A 13,322-nucleotide genomic window follows, 5' to 3' on the forward strand; every position below is an offset into this window, starting at 1 on the left:
TGGGGGTTGGAGCTGGTGAAGCTAGGTTATGGGAGAGGAGGGAAATCAGCAAGACATAATGAATGCCATAGAATCTACCCTCCAAAGCAGGCATTTGATCTGGGAGAATGATCTTTATTGTGTGGAGATCAGTGGTACTTGTGGGAGGCCTCCAGCCCCTCCCTGAAGGTTGGAAAGCCTGCAAGAGTGTATATCTGGCCCACAGTCACTGGCAAGCTTCCATGGCTCAGTGAAGATTTGAACCTGGATGTCCCAGATCTTACAACAAGACATAGACTGGAAGCGATTGAAAGACTGGTTCTGGAGAAAAGAGCTCTTATTGGGCAGTCTCACACAAGCCTGTTTTGGGAAGAGAAGTGTAGCCAGAGTTACCTCTGGCAAGTCACACACTCTCAGCCTAACCTACTTCACAGGGTTGATCTGCTGCAAAGCAGGCTTCCCCCAGGAGAAATGCAGAGGCAGGGAGAGAGAAGATTGCACATTCAAACAATATTTGGATCTCTCTGCATCACTCAGCCCTACAGAGACTGTCCCCTACAAGGAGATGTGTGCTGGGCCCCAATGCAAACACTGCTTTCCCAACACCAGCTTCTAGAAGGCAGCCCAAACAGGAGGCCCTAGCTCCAGAAACAGTGTTTGGATGGGCACCAGCACCTGTCTGGTTGTAGGGGTCAGTCTAGTGAGCGCAGGGCTGTGTGATGTGGGACCATGCAAGATTTGGGGGGGGGGGTGCAGAGGGCTTGTATCTCTTACCCTACTTTCAAGCTGTTAACTCCAGAACTGGGCTTTGTAGGAGGACCCAGTATATGTCAAAGTTTACAGCCCCTGACACCTTTTTAAAATATAACTGGGCTTTGTCTGCAAATAAGGATCTCGGAACTTCAAATGAGGAACTGGAAACTAGGAACCAACTTCAGCTTCATGGATGCTTTAGTGTTGTTTTTGACATTTGAATATCAGCCGAGAACCTCAGCTTTTAGAAGGTGTCATGTTTATGGGACCCCAGTGCAGTGTAGTGGATAGTGTGCTGGACTGGGATCGGCAAAACCCAGGTCTGAGACCTCACTCTGCCATGGAAGTTACTCAAGTGACTCTTTCAGCCCAACTGACTTCACAGTTGTTATTGTGAGGATTGAGAGGAGGAGGGTGGTGTCAGCTGCAATAAATGCAATATAATAAAATATTGAAATATTGAAAATACACTTTTATCTTACAGCTGTAAAGAAAAGATAGACTGAACAGTGCAGTCAAGTTGAATGGGAGAAGAGGAAGAAGATAAAAATTTATTTTCAATTTTCTAAAACTCAGATTCTTTAGCTTTAATGACAGTTTCAGGTGAGTAGCCCTATTAATCTATAGCAGTAGAACAAAATTTGAGTTCAGTAGCACCTTAAAGATGAACAAAACAAACTTTTGTTAGATGCAGTTTTAATGAGGTCAGTTGCCATGTCCTGTTTCATCACCACTTCTACTTGTTTTTTGGTTTGTCTGTTTTGCAAATTACATTGTGTATTCTGACTGTCATTTCATCTCTCCATTGTGAAAGTTAACATATTAGTGAAATCGACAAACCTGCATTTTCAGAAGGAGCTTTGACTCTCACAAGCTTATTCCCTGAAAATCCTGCTATATTTGCTTAAATTCCATACATTTTCTCTCTGTTTTTTCTTTGCTGCTGTTCTATTCCTGTAGTACCAATGAGAAAAATGAAGTGTTTCTTGTTTTGTTCTTTACTGCAGGCATCATGTTTTATAAAACTCCCAAGTTATTTATTTCTGTGATGTCTATTCTATATCATACAGGGTTAGCAAAGTGTTTGGGTGAGGGAACTGTGAATCCCAAAGAGTTGAAATTCAAACAGCAAATTGAAGGAGCCAAATGTTTATTTTTTTCAAACTCTGGGAGATTTAAATAATTTTCATGGTTATTTTAAGGTTATAAAAAAATTAAAAGCTGAACTGGCAAACGCTCTATAGAACATGACATTTGTCTGCTGGATTTTAATCAGGATGAAAAATGCACATCAGCAATAAAAAAGCATTGAACCCAAATGTCCGTAGAAGAATGTCCGTAGCAAGAACCAACTGACAAAGACAGCAATTTGGATAAGTTAGATTTTACTGTGCTAGTTGACCAGAAATCAATTAATTTATCTAAAGAATAGTCATGAATTCCAAGTACATGAACAGAGAGACAGATTTTTATTTTTTTTACAATCTTTTGGCTTATTTGGAATTAGCATTTCTCTTTTCTGGCATACATAAATTGAAATGCTTTTAAATATTTTTTTCCTGAAACAGCATCTGGCTCTTTTGGCAGACTGTGAAAGGCTAAGCAGCTTAAATCAAGTGGGAGGGAAAATGTTTTTCTAATAATCTGCTTATTTGCAAGTGGCCTAAACAACCAGACAAATGCTGACCTTATTGATTACCCTGCCTGATTTTAATTATTGATGTTGCTTTTTGTAGACTTGATTGCAATGTTAGTGATGTAATAAAGCTACCTGTACCTTCTTGCTCTGTACCATGACTGGAATCCTGAGTAACTATGACTCTCTTAAGATCTAATGCTGTGGTTTCTGGGGGTAGTACGTGTGTACCCGCAGTAGCAAGGAAGTTGTGCTTGCACAAGACCTGGGAAGAGAGAAAGGGAAGAGGAGGAAGCCTGAAGGCTTAAGAACGGACTTGTTGCTCCACATTGTACAAGAAGGCAACGACTGAAGGAGAATGAATGCCCATGGACTGTTGCTTTACGAATTCCCACCATGTTGAGTAATTTGATCTGAGGATAGCACAACGCATTGGTTTTAGCCTGTTTTTAATCTCTCCTCACATCAACCCAACCATCACATATGTTCCCCTGGTTGTGGTATTCACCTGTACATAGTAGAACACTGAGTTTGCCTGACAAGTGGGAGCTCATAATGATTACAACTTTTGCCACACTATTCCATCTTATGCAAGAAAGTCTTCATGCCGATGTCATTAGGTACAAAGAGAGACACGTGATGATGGATGAGCCATCAGGGAGTCGTCAACCTCAACAATTTGAAAAAGAAGTGTGGGCAACCACACTCTAATAATAGACTAACTGTATGTAGTTGCAGCCCCTAAAAATTAAGTATTGCCTTTATAGTTGGATCTGTGCCTGGTGGGGTTGACAAACAGGGGGCTTTCCTAGTCCAGTGATCAGGCTTGTTTTCTATATTTGGAAGAAAGTCATGTCACCGTCAAGGGTTTAAAAAATGCAAAAATACATAAACGTAGAGACACACTGGCTATTTTACTACTTACTTTTTCAGGCAACTAATTGTTCTGATGGAAAACATCAGTAATGGACGACATCATGGCAGATATCAAAGCAGTACCCACCACCATCCATCCCTGCCACCCTAACAGAATACTGAGATAAATTTCACACGTTTGATTTAGATCTAATCTATTTGGATGATTCTAAGCATTTACACCATGTGTTGATATCAATTACGCTCATGTGGGACTCTATCCACCCACCTGTTCATTGAGAATGAATCCTTTACTAGTAGGACTGTAGGTAAAAAATACATGAAGAAGAGTGGGTTGCTATCTGTAGTGGATATTCCTTGAAAGCAGCTGAAGGTTGCCATGTTTTTTCATGCTGGCTTAATAGTAATGTGAAGAAACTAAACTGGTAATGATTTTACCCTTGTGTCATCTCAAAGTCAGGAGGAGCTCGTGTTTATTTGTTCCATGTCAGATGTAAAGAAATAAGACCAATAAAAAGAGCTGCAGCACTGTGTCCATCTACAGTCACATTCATGCCTTCTTTCCCTCTTCATGGGGTCTCCATGCTGTTCATCTCACACACAGGCACTAAAAGACATCAGAAGGCAGAGAATGAAGGTTCTTGTGATTTAAAAGCCAGAATAGGTAGAGAGAGGGATGTGAGAGATACATATTCAAATCCTCATTTTACCATGCAGCATTTTGGATGATCCTGGGCCAGCCACTCTCTCTTAAGCTAATGTTATCTCACAGAGTTTTGAGGACAAAATAGGGAGGGTGGATCCAACAGGCTACTTTGAGACCCCTGGGGAAAGGGCAAGATAACATAAGGACACAAGATACATGGCCATGCACTAGCAGAGGCCCAAGCACAAATTGCAGAAATGTCATGTGACTAGTGAAGTTTGGGGATAACTGAACACCTGCCAGTTCAGCTCATGTCTGGTTTACTGGTTGCAAACAGGGACTTGGTTTTTCAATAAACAGTTCAACAGGTCATCAGTCTGTTTGTCTGCGTTCCACAATATGCTTTACTTTATTTTTTCTTGGCTTTTCACACATGCTTATTGCACACGTTGAATAATGCACTTCCAGTCCTCTTTATAGATCATTTGGAATGGATTTTTTCATGTGCGGAACAAAAAATCCACCTCAAACGATGGATAAAGTGCATTTAAAGTGCATTATCCAACGTGTGCGGAATCAGCCAATGTGACTGCCTGCCAAGCTGAGGCTTCACATCTATAACTTTGCTGTGTTTCATGCTTTCCCAAACGAAGTGGAAAGGGTGGGTTAGAAACCTATTCTCTAAGAGTAAAAGTCAGATCTGGATAATTTTAAATTTAAATGGATCCTCATGAATCATAGGATTTTCACACTGAACGAAAACAAACTTGCCATTGTATAATAACTCATATCTTGGTCTACAGGCACCACCATAAAAATAATAGATTCTCATGATTTTTACATGGGATTACCCAAAACACATTGGAAGAATACATATTGTTTATGTATGTGCTCCTATGTACTACCTGTTGCTTTAAATATGACCCTTCAGGTAGTTCTGTTGTCTAGTCCTAGTGTTGCTTATGCTCTGTTTCAATATTTCTTCAACTTTGTATTGGATTCTTGCTAATGTTATGTCTTTGTAAACTTGAATTTATTTATCTTATGACATTGTTTATTGAAACGTTCTTGATATTGACTGTGCTAATCTCACTCAATGTAATTCGTCTTGAGTCTTAGTGAGAAAGGCGGACTATAAATTAAATAAATAAATATCACATCCATGTTTATGCATGGCACAATAAAAGACATGGTTCTAGTGCTTTGTGATCTCTAGGATTAAACTTCTAATCTACCCCCCACTTTCCAATCACTGTATTTGGGAAATATTAAAATACAGCTAAATTAGAGATCTGAACCCACTGGTCTCTAACTGCTATCTTTCAGTCTTCCCCAAACACAGCAATTGGGAGGGCAGATTAGAAGATACTAATCCAGCCCCATGATGCTAATGGCTGCCAATCAGTTTTAATTTGTATCTTTGTGCATGTGCAATTTTGTGAAAACCTGATGCAAACCAGTTTGTCAGTATTCTTAGCTATTTGCTTTGAACCAAATTGAGTGATCGACTCACATCTGATTGATATCTTCAAATATGGTAACTTCAGTTCTTCAGCATGTTTGTGCTGTCCCTAGTTAAGAGGCAGAGAAACCAAAGGCATAGCATTAGAAATAGAACATTTCTCAGAGTTATTTATATTTGGAATATTAGCCCACAAGATGTGTCTTGAGTTACTCTCAGTCTCTCCCACGGGAGGTCTCTTCTTTGAGCGAGGCTGGAGCTGTCCTGTAACAGAAATATGTATACAAGATGGGGAAATTATTTCAGACTATTCTTTCCCTGTTGGAATTTATCATGTTGCAGTGCTGCTGAACATAGCAGTCTAACACATTTTAATCCCACTTTCCCTCTGAAGAGTCTGAAATAGCACATATGGCCTCCCTTATTCATTTTATCCTCACAAGAACCCTGTGGAATAGGTTAGGCTAAGGATGTGATTGGACTAAAGCCTCCCAGAGAGCTTTATGGCGGAATGTGGACTGGGTCCTCCTGAGCCTCCCAACATTCCATTACACTACACTTACCCTAATGAAAATACTTGAACGCAGGTGGCTGAAATGCATCTCTCCTCAACTTCTTCCAGGCTATGAAAGACAAGATTACTCAAAACAATCTTTTGAGAATCAAAGGTCCCTTCTTCAGACAATCTGTAACTAGTGACAAAAGATCAGCATACTGTCCTTCATACATCCCTTTAGAGGTATTTAATGACAGCTATCACATTAAATTGCATTCTTAGACTAAAACAAGCCAATGCTACATATTAATTTTAAAACAGTTTAGTACTTTTATCTAAATAATATGCCAGCACCAAGTAATTTGTGTGGATCATCTATAATAAAAAGATCCATCTGTCAACCTGTATAACCCTCTGTCCATCTTTAACAAGCGTAGTTCCTCAGAAAATGAAGTGAGCATTCTCAAAAATGGCCACTAGCATCAGAATGATTATGGGGGTTGCAATGCCCAAAATAAAGGGAACTGGACCAGGCTGGACCACGTCAAGTCCAAAAATCTACCCTCCCACCACCACCACCACCACTATTTGCAATAGAACTTGATTCAGTGTCTGCCACTTTCAAACCCCCAATCTCCTATGGAAGCTTGCTGGATGACCTTTTGAGGACAGGAGAATGATGAGAACTGTTTTGTGTCTACACTGGGGGGCGGGGGGAGGGGAAAGGCAGCACAGATAGGGAGAGTAGAAATATCCCCTCCTTTCAAAAAAAGAGGGGATAACAACTTTCCTGAGCTACCAGAGCCTGTGTGGTATATTGATTAGAATGTTGGACTAGGATCAAAGAGGTCCAGTTGTTTTCTTTACAAAGCCTCAAATGCTTCAGCCTTCCCTTGCAAAGAGGTTACTCCAGCCATGATCACTTTTATTGACCTCAGCTTAGCAGGAATTTTCTGTGGTATCCAACAGAAAGGGGGTAGGTTTAATTGATTCTCCCTCTTGCAACACACCTCCAGCTCCCTTCTCATGCAAAGAGAGGGGGGGTCCCCTATCCACCAGGAGAAGCATTTCAAGGATGCTATTTGGGATGCAGCAGGAAGGAGACGTGAGGAAGCCCCATTCTGATGATGGAAATCCCTGATGTGGGACAATCTGAACTGCACACATGATACAAACTGTGGCATCATTGCAGATTTGGCAGAAGATACATTTGAGTCCAGATTCTATTTCCATAAGCACAAGGTATTAAAATAAGGAGATTTTACCTGCCTTCTACTTCCCACAGCAGCTCCCTTGACTCCGAAAAAAGGTGATGCTGGGAGTTTGTGGAACCTAGCGTCCAAAATGCTTTGCGGGACAATGGGCTGCAGAGAGATGATGGGGGGGGATTAGGATAAATCACCCCACCTCTTTTTACACTGGCAGACCCAGGTTTCCACTTGCACATGAGCAAGAGGGGTGATTTTGCCCAATTTCTCTTTCTTCAATATAGTCTCCTCTGCCACATAGAATTTTGCCCATGAACCTCTTCCAGTCCCTTAACATCAACTTTTAGGGGCTGCTGTCAGGAGTTCATTCTGTTTATGCATCAGAGGATCCACACCTATGGTCAGAAAACATTTAGTTTAAGAAAACAGTTGAGCTACTTTCCAATTCACCCATGTTCCAACAAGCCACCACGTAATGACCACACAGTAAATGCATTGTACTGATCACTTGGAAAATGGGCTCCATATATCTATGCTTGGCCCTGATCTTTCTGTAGACAGTGGGCTCATGTGCAGCAGTCTCAAACTCTTGCTATGCTTTCATGAATTTCTTTCGAGCACTTTTCAATATTACACAACCTTGCCCTATGAAGAGTTAAAATAAACCTTGCCACCCGCGTCCCACACTGCTATTACAGTTTACCAGGAAGCAGCTTCACAAACAGCAAGAGAGTTTGAAAACAGCCAGCTCATCCCTCGGTAACATCTTGTTACTGTTATTTTAAAGTAGATTTGTCTGAAATTTGGCGATATTCACTCCTTACAACACAGATGCTCTATGCCAACTCTCACATGGATTGGATGCGGCTTTGGTGTTTATCAGTCAGGCTCACTGTCAAAATGAGGACAAATATATTCTGTTTCACTCCATATTTTAACCTCAGTCTTATTGGAGAACTTTGCAAAACTACATTCTCTTTTTCACATGCTCCTTTCTTGAGCTATACATAGCTAAAGAAATAAGGTGCTGAGGTACTGCTCAGTTCAAAGATTTCTCTCCTGCAGTTGGCCTCCCCCACCCTCCAAAAACAAACAGTGTACCAGCCTTCTGCATCTGATTACTTCTCATACTGCCAGAAAGGTGCAACTTTACCCCAGCCAACTGTCCTCTTTCTCTCTGTAAACTGCTGCCATATGGTCATTTTGCAGCAGGTTTCTCTGAAAGTTGGTGATATTGCAGTACTTATGTAGACCTCAACAGTGGCTAAGATGTACTTTGGAGGGCTCCATCCTATGTGTTGTACTTTCCAGGTCCACAATGAGGAGATTGTGACACACGAACAGCCCAAGTCTCCAGAGCCAGGCCTAAATGTCCCCACAAACATAGAAAATCCAATGCTACAAACATGGGGAAACCAGTATAATACAGACAGAGTTCACTGGCCACCCTGCAGATGAAATGGATTTGGGGATACCCAATCCTCTCTGGTGTGTTTACCAGACCCCCATTGAGGAGTTAGAGGATTCAGAGACTCCAGAGGACCAGGAGAAGGAAAAAGCTGTAAATGAATCTATGCAAGTAGAAAAAACAGTTCCAGACTCACAAGTAATGAGGTAGAACAATGTTTTTGTTTGTGAAGAGGGTGGCTAATGAAATCAGAGGGGGTAGCATCTGAGGGGGGCTTTTCACTGAACCATTTTTTTAAAAAAAAAATCTGTTTGACCAGCTTGACGAGGAGTGGAAGCACCACTGCCTGCTTCAAGGGAAAAGCAACCACCCCCTCTCTTATGCAGGCATTTACTACTTCCCAGACCCAATCCATCAGCCTCCCTCCTCCAGCAGATTGAAACAGTCAGTAGGGGCAAGAGTCATACAAGAGGGAGGGAGGTCTCAAACTTCATGGAATGCTGTCCATATCCTCAGACTAAACAAGCTGAAAGATATCCCACACAACTGGACAAACCCTGGGACCATCTGATCCTGTCACTGCTAATCTAGAGTCCAAGTTGGGATGGATGTGAGAGATTTCATCTGCAAAGTGTTTGGCAAAAAGTGTTCTGCAAAGTGTTTGGCAATGCTCTCCCTTTCATAGAAATCTAATTTATCATTGGCCCAGTTATCCATAGAGGGAAGAATATGAGATTTCTAGTGCTGCAAGATAATTCACTTGGCAACCCTTTGACTCCATAGCACTTGGTCCTTGGGAAGTGCCCATAGAGATGGTATACAGCTCAGGATTAGATTATTGGCTTTCAGGCACAATTTGGTAGAAGGTGTGAGATTAATCTGAGCTATAACATCTTGACAGAAATGTGCAATTTGGGGGCACCCCAGAGCATGTGGACCAGATTGGCTGTACCAGTTGGGCAGTATCAACAGGCATCACAGCAAAACCTAGATGGCTAAATCTAGCAGAAAACCAATATACTCACAGAAAAGCTTTTGATGACTGAGCCTTAGATGCAAATTGAGAGTAGCTGATTTAATAGATTTAAGTGCATTTTGCCATTGAGACAAGTAGACTGGGAACAGGTACAATCTGGACTGTGTTTTATCTGGCTTCTTAAAAAATTGTATATTATGATAGTGTGTCTAGGGAAAATTTCTGAGGACTGGAGTAGAGAAAGCAGTAGGGGATTTCCAAAGCTGCCAAAGTGTCAGGACCAAAACCAGAATTTGGACAATATTTTAACTGAATGTATTGCCAGCTAACTGTAGCTGGGAGATTATAAATTCTGTGCAGAGTATTCAAGGATTTGAAATTATCGTTTGATCTAACCAACTACGATAGGAACATTAAACCACTAGACATCCAAGTGTTTCCAAAAGTATCCTTGTTCCCTATCTTAATCTTAGGATTTTCCCAAATAGAACCTTGTGCGTGAATGGGTCAAAGGATAACTGAGTGCCAACCACTTGCCAGGTCAGCCTAGTAACCTCAATTATAGGAGAAATGGATAGACCCCAAGGCTGTCCACTTACACAGGGGACAGAATGGGCCATTTCTAGATGCTGGGCCATTCAGATGTTTCCTGCTCCAGAGCTAGAAATCCAGTATTTCACCTTGGAGAGCAGGAAGGCTAAGTGATACTGGTACAGATTAGGGAGATTAATGCCCCATTCTTCTACTGGCAGCTGGATTCTAGGCCTGCCTGAGTAACTCCAAATAAATTTAAAAAATAATGTGTCAATTTTTCCCAAAAAATCTTCGAGGAATATGTACTGGAAGCCCTCTCAAGACATAAATGATATGTGGAATAGCTTTCATTTTAAATGTGTTCATTCTAACCCACATGCTCATAGTTAAAGAGACCCATCTAACGTTATCTTGGGAAAGAGGTTCCAAAATCTACTTCACATTCATTTGAACCAAGGAACCAATTGGAACAATATTTAAGAGATTCAAAATTAAATGGCCACATGCTGCAAACATCAGATGAAACTGGTGCTCCCAAAGACAAGATGTGGAATTTATCCCAATTAATGCAGTATCCTGGTATCTACCCAAATTCAGTGATAAGGTCAATCAATTCTGGTAAAGATTGTTTAGAATGAGATAGCAGAACCCATGCATCATCTGCATACAACATAAACTTGAATTAAGGGTCCCACACTTTAGTACCTTTAATGCCTACTGATTGCCAGATGGCACATGCCAAGAGCTCTAGAGTCAGGTCAAATAGTAAAGGTAAGAGAGGGCAACCTTGGCATGTGCCACAGACAACAGGAAAACTCTCCGAATGGAACCCATTAGTAACTACTCTAGTTACACTTTATAAAACACTCTGAGTGGGTATTAAGTTGTCCTGAAGAGCAGTATATAAATCAAATATTATTATTATTACTATTACTTAAAAGGTTCTTTATAAAGGACGTTTACCCAGTTAATAATTTCTGAAGAGATGACAAAGGATTGCTTCACAGAATACAGAAACTCCCAGTTCAACCTGTCAAAAGCCTTCTTTGCGTCCAGCAACAAGGCCAGCAAAGGATCATGCCTGTATTCTCTAGCAGCAATAAAGTTAATCGGGTGTCTGAGGGCCTCACCACACAGTGACGTCTAGCACGTGCTGTTTAAGTATTGGGTTTTGCAATTTTATTTGGGAGCTTTAATTTTAAAAGAGTTGCTAGATCGGATTGCTGTGGAGAGAGAAGGATTCACTCTTTTTTGTAAAACAAAGATTTGGGAGGGTGGGGTGGAAAAGAAAAGAAGCTTTTGGCTAGTTCCTTTAACTCCTTAGTTGCTGAACTACACAATTCCACCCAGCCCCCCGGCAGTTTCCACTCAGAGGGGGCAGGGAGGGAGAGACTGTGTAGTTCAGCAACTAAGGTGTTAAGAGCACTAGCCAAAAGCTTCTTTTCTTTTTCAACCCCCCCTCACCCAATTCTTTGTTTTACAAAAAGAGTGAATTGTTCTCTATCCAACAGCTCTTTTAAAACTACAGCTCACAAGTAAAATTGCGAAACCTAACACTTAAAAAGCACGTGCCAGGTGTCAGTGTGTGGTGAGACCCTGAGATGGTTAGCACTTTGTCTTCTTGGACCAAACCTTCTTGTTTTGGATGGAGCAGCATAGGTAACACACGTTTAAGGCACATTGCAAGGGCTGTTGCAAGGATTTTTCATCAACATTTATGAGGGATATTGGCCTGTAGTTAGAGCAGAGAAGCTGGCCTTTCCCAGGTTTGGGCAGAACTGTAATGGAGGCTTCACACAGACAGAATACCAGAATCTTGCGCATCACTTGCAATCCGAACTAAGAGGGGTACCAAGTCATTGCTCAGGGCATTCTGCATACCCATCAAGCCCTAGAGCCTTTCCACTTTTCATATTTTAGATTATTGTTGTAATCTCAGAATCTGTTAAAGGAACTGCCAGAAATTTGTGATGTTGCTTGTCCAAAGCTGATTGGTATATCTTGCTCAAAAACTTTGAAAAGGCCACAGAAAAAGATACATGGTCCATAGAATAAAGAGCCAAATAAAACTCCTGGAAGTGGTCATTAATTGATTTTGGAATGGCTTAAACCTGTCCTTCTTTATCTTTAACTGTTGCAATATAGTTACAGGCAGGGGGAGGAGTGAAGATGGCAACCTGAGCAGTCACCTTGAAACAACGTTCCTGCCTACATTTTGTCTTTAAAGTATTAATTTAATTTTGAGCAGTGTGCTTTGACAAAGCACAGCTGGCTTAATGCTTTTGGAGTGGCAGGGAAAGAATGACTGCCTTTTCCAATCTGTTAAGAACTGAAAGTCTCCTGTCCTGACTTAACATCTGCAGTATCAGCATCCCGCTTGTCAGTGGCTACTTATCTTCACAAAGGCAAGTAAGACACCCTGCACTAATCTGGAGAACAATTATAAAATTAATAGTACCAATCTCTGGGCAGTTAGTATCTTGGACTCTGACTGAAATCTTAGGAGTCTAACAGTGAAATCCTAAGCAGAGTTACTCTCCAGTCCAAGTCCACTGAAGTCGATGGGCTTAGACGGGAGTAATTCTGCTTAGGATTTCACTGTAAATCACTCAGTAATAGCTGCACTAAGATGAAGCTACAGAGGTAAACCACTGTGACTCCCCCCCCCCTACGACAGGCAGCTTCTGCAGGGTTTTGTTGGTGAAATTCTTCCCTTTTTCTCTGCCGGTTTTGTTTATGTTCTCCTGGGAATATTAGCGCTTTTGACAAGTTTATGTGATTATTGGAAACTGAGAGGGAGAGAAAAGGAGAAAAATAGAACATTATTACCCCTGGTGGGACCAGAGCTGCTTGGTGTATCGGATCGTCTCCAACTTCTGCTTACTCTCCTTGGGTTGTGGAATTAGATGTCCAGTGCAGATGTGAGGAATTTCAGTTCTCAAGATATATCTAGCTACTCCAGAGATATTGCATCAGCAGCCTTCAGCAAAAACCCCTGCTTCAGTGAGTTCATCGGTGAAGAATTCTGAGTCATCTGTCCTTGGCCTACTCCTTTAAACACCTCACTGTGGACTTTTGAAGAGCTCCGAAAGGACCTGGAGAGCAGCCAGAATTTGCCACAAGGATCTGGAGAGTAACCAAAACCTGTCATCTGCATTAAGAGTTAACTCTTTGAGTGATAATAACTGGATTCATCTTGGAACATCCAGCTTATTCTGAGTTATCCCAATCTTTAATTTTTTCTGGGAGGGTGAGTGATGGGGGCTCATAAGCCACCTAGAAAATGGACTGAGTCTATGCCCACCTGGGTCTCTATGCAAAGGGGAACAGATGACTTCGTAGTTTTGT

This window comes from Eublepharis macularius, chromosome 1, assembly GCF_028583425.1.
Source record: "Eublepharis macularius isolate TG4126 chromosome 1, MPM_Emac_v1.0, whole genome shotgun sequence".
Classification (NCBI taxonomy): domain Eukaryota; kingdom Metazoa; phylum Chordata; class Lepidosauria; order Squamata; family Eublepharidae; genus Eublepharis; species Eublepharis macularius.